General features: G+C 41.1%; 1 protein-coding gene across 1 annotated transcript in view; it reads left to right on the forward strand.

The window, feature by feature from the left end:
- Nucleotides 1-1661: 1661 nt before the first annotated feature.
- The window catches only part of LOC116703437 (carnitine O-palmitoyltransferase 1, liver isoform), a 14972-nt gene continuing 13612 nt past the window's right edge, over nucleotides 1662-3021 (forward strand). The window contains exon 1 of the mRNA XM_032538174.1: nucleotides 1662-1864. The gene's annotated coding sequence lies outside the window, so the exon portion shown is untranslated. The remainder of the gene's footprint in view (nucleotides 1865-3021) is intronic.

A 3021-nucleotide genomic window follows, 5' to 3' on the forward strand; every position in this document is an offset into this window, starting at 1 on the left:
CGTGGGCTGAAAGTTTTGGGAACCCCTGTTGTAGAATATAAGTATATATTAAAAATGGTAAAGTAAAGTAAAGTAAAGTACCTCAAAACTGTACTTAGTTTATACTAAAACTGTTTTTGAAAACAGGTCCCGCTGTATGTATTTCATTATAATATGTGTGTAGAGTATAGCTTTATAGTGTCTGTAGTTGTGTCATCATTTTCATAGCCATATATAATTTTGGTATGAATTTTGCTCATCCAGAAATGCAGTGATATTTGCATGAAATCCATTTATAAGTATAGGCTAACTAAACCAATAAAAGAAAAAAATGTGGATTGTACTAATGTGGATCTCACCTTTTGACCACACACCACCCCATTGACAGCTGGCCCGCATCACCACAACCATGGATTGGGCCGATACTCACACACACCGGCCACGGAGCAGGCAGAGGAGAGGGCCAGTCTTGTAAATACATTATAACATATGCTGTATATTAGAGCTGTCAGTCTTCTTCTAATACCATTCAAATTTCAGTTCAGAATCATACTCAGTAGATATGCATAATGCATACCGCAGTCATCTGCAGTATGCCGTAGGCGATTTCAAAAACGGCCACAGTCTAAGGAGCTATGTTTTACTGCCCCAGCCAGTGGTGTGGTCTACGTGATAAGCAGTTATGCAGTATACCCACTAAGACAGCTGCAGGATTTCCAAATACCCACTTAAAAATGCGCAATAACATGTAATAACATACTTTTCATTATTATTTTGATGTTTTGAATTATCATCTGTTTTTTCTTTGCACAGGCCAATTAAAGATATTAATGAATTATATTTACGGATTCCACCGTAAGTTGGTGCATTAAAGTGTGTCAGAATGCAAGAAATTAAGTCTTTGATGCTCAAAATTCTCCTGGGCGAGGACACCCAGATATCCCACTATATGGCCCATACATATACATATACCATCCTGGCCCATACATATACAGTACAGTATACCCACTACAATACATTAGACTACACCACTGGTCCTAGCACACTGGGGTCTGGCAGATTGAAAGTTTCTCACAACTTCAACAGCTTTTTTTTTTTTAAAGAAAGCCTCATATTTCCTGCATTTGGGACAAGTGCTTTGAATTTGGGACACCCTGTATTCAGGCCCACCTCGACTTAATCCAGGCCCACCCATCTGTCCCGTTCTGCATCCGCCACTGTTCCTATAGCCTACAGCCATGGTTCCTCCAAAAAACGTGTCCGTGGAGCGTGGATCTCCATGGCTGGAGGTCCCTGCACACAGAAATGGAAAACGAAGAGCGCTCACTGTGACACTAACAAAGTGTCCAGAGGTGTTTCCCTACAATAAAACGTGCAAAAGCAAAGTTCCGTTCTATGATAGATAAAATGCGGTGCGATAGCCTACGTTCACCCCACAGTCCAGTAAAGAAGGATTTTTTACTTTTTTACAATTTGCTACAAGTTGGGTAAAAAAGGAAACAGAGTCAAATGGTTTCTATGAGTGCACATACATGTCCAGCCTGATTCTGGTAAGCATATAATTTACATTTTGTTTGTACCACTTTGAAAAAGTAACCTTATTTTATCTCATTATCTTATCGTAAAATAGTCCCTGGTCATTGCTCCAGCGCATGCGTCAAAGCTGCCTCCTACATTTCCACAGCGACGGTTCTGCCTCCCGTCTTTTTCAGTGCCTCAGGTTCTCGTGCTCATGCTATCTTCGGCACTGGGCATCCGCAAAAAGTTCGCTTGCGCAGGGTGTGTGCTCAGTGCCACGCTTGAGAAGAAAGGGAGGTGTGCCAACACACGTTAGACGTTCGGTATCAACCTTCTCGCCGAGAAAACTCTTTGAAAGACACTTCAGGTAAATTTTAGTCTTGTTTGATAAGCTCTCTTCGAGCTCTTGGCCCACTTTTTCAATTGAATGCTTTCTCTTGTGTTTCGCGCGGGGTGGGGTATGTTGCCGAGCATGAATGGAACACTGTCTTGACTAGCAGGGATGTTACACTTGGCTAAAGTGCATGTATGCCTACAAACCGTATGCCTACTGTCACAAAAGTATAGTGCAACTTAGCTAAGTGTGTTGAACTGAAAGTGTTCTGGTTTGTGTGTATTGTTTTGGTAGATGTGGGTGTTTCTTTCCACCCACACGGACATAGCTAATGTGACGCCAGTGATGGAGAGCAGCGTGGTTGCGTCGTAACGTTAAGTAACGTTAGCTATTTCCTTCAAGGAAGCTGGTTTGTGCCACAAATGTTGGCAAATTCTATGTAACGTTGGTGGTATTAACCGTTGGCGCATTCAGAAATAACAGCCCAACGTTATACATTCAAATTTAACATTTCTCAAGTATGAAAGGCTATCTATCAGAAGCAGTATTCCAGATAAGGTAATGACGGCACTGCATACACCTATAGTCAGATAGAGCTAATTTTATGTTCATTAAAATGAACCAATAAGAGAAAACGAACAACCAAAACAAACAAATATTTTAAGAGTTGAAGTGTTGAGTGTTACGCCTATGAACAGTTTAACCCCTTACGTGCCTTGAATACACAATGGTCTTAGTTTGCAGACTTTATTTATAAGACTAGTCTAGCTAATGTGATATTGCATGTGCTGAATGTGACCGTGCACGCTGAGCCTGTCTGACTTCCTGATTGTGTAAAGACCACTTGCCTTTCTACTCCGGCAAGTAAAACCTGTTTTTCAACCTTGCCTGCCAATGTAGAATACTAACATTAGTACTTCTACTAGATTCCACTACATAACTTTTTACTTGTTGCAGAGTGATAGACTACAGAGCGATAGACTGCAGAGTGAGAGCAGGTTTTTTTTTTTTTTTAGAGTAACTGTACTAACAGGAAGCTCAAGATGAGTTTATTTTTAATTTTTAATTTCGAAAGGAAAATCCGTTGCCCGCCATGTACACAGACCCACAACGCACACACTTGTTTGGGCTTGCGAGTCGACCAAAGAGTAGTAACGTTACGTTTTGAGTGGATGGCGAGCGCGAGACGC

Source organism: Etheostoma spectabile, chromosome 15, assembly GCF_008692095.1.
Source record: "Etheostoma spectabile isolate EspeVRDwgs_2016 chromosome 15, UIUC_Espe_1.0, whole genome shotgun sequence".
NCBI lineage: Eukaryota > Metazoa > Chordata > Actinopteri > Perciformes > Percidae > Etheostoma > Etheostoma spectabile.